We start from the raw sequence: 852 nt of genomic DNA, 5'->3' as shown, positions 1-852 counted from the left end.
CTTTTCAGTGCAAACTATGAAAGCCAGAAGAGCCTGGAACAAAGTATTCCCAGTTCTAAATGACCACAGATGCCAATGCAGATTACTTTACCCAGCCAAATTGTCTATTACAGTTGAAGGGGAAAGAAAAATATTCCATGATATAAACAGGCTCAAAGAATTCATGTCCACAAAACCATCCCTTCAGAGAGTTCTTGAAGCAATACAAAGAGCCAAAGAAAGGAATGACTACACAAGGGGTTATGGAAAGAAATTCAATGAAGTTATAACTTTAGAAATGCACAGCTATATCAAGAATGTGAACAGAAATAAAAATGACAGGATTCAATACACATCTTTTATTAATAACTTTAAATATGAATGGAATGAACTCTCCCATCAAAAGACACAGACTAGTTGAATGGATTAAGAAACAAAACCCATCCTTTTGTTCTCTGCAAGAAACTCATCTCACTTACAAGGATGGGCACTAACTTAAGGTGAAAGGATGGAAAAAATATAGCAAGTGAATGGTACTAAGAAAAAATAGACTCTAAACCAAAACTAATCAGAAGACATAAAGAGGACCTTTCATTCTGATCAAAGGAACAATAAACCAAGAATATATTACAATCATGAACATATATTCACCAAACTCTCGTGCACCCACCTCCATAAAATCAGTAGTATAGGGCTTTAAGACCCAGATTAATCCCAACTCATAAATTGTAGGGGACTTCTCTGTTAGATAGGTCAACAGGAAAGAGAATTAACAGAGAGACATCTGAATTAAACAATACCATATATCAAATGGACCTAACACACATCTACTGAATATTCCACCCATGCATCAAAGAATATAATTTCTATTCA

Source organism: Nannospalax galili, unplaced genomic scaffold (assembly GCF_000622305.1).
Source record: "Nannospalax galili isolate Female #2095 unplaced genomic scaffold, S.galili_v1.0 scaffold889, whole genome shotgun sequence".
Lineage (NCBI taxonomy): Eukaryota > Metazoa > Chordata > Mammalia > Rodentia > Spalacidae > Nannospalax > Nannospalax galili.
Note: the sequence above shows the minus strand (reverse complement) of the source record.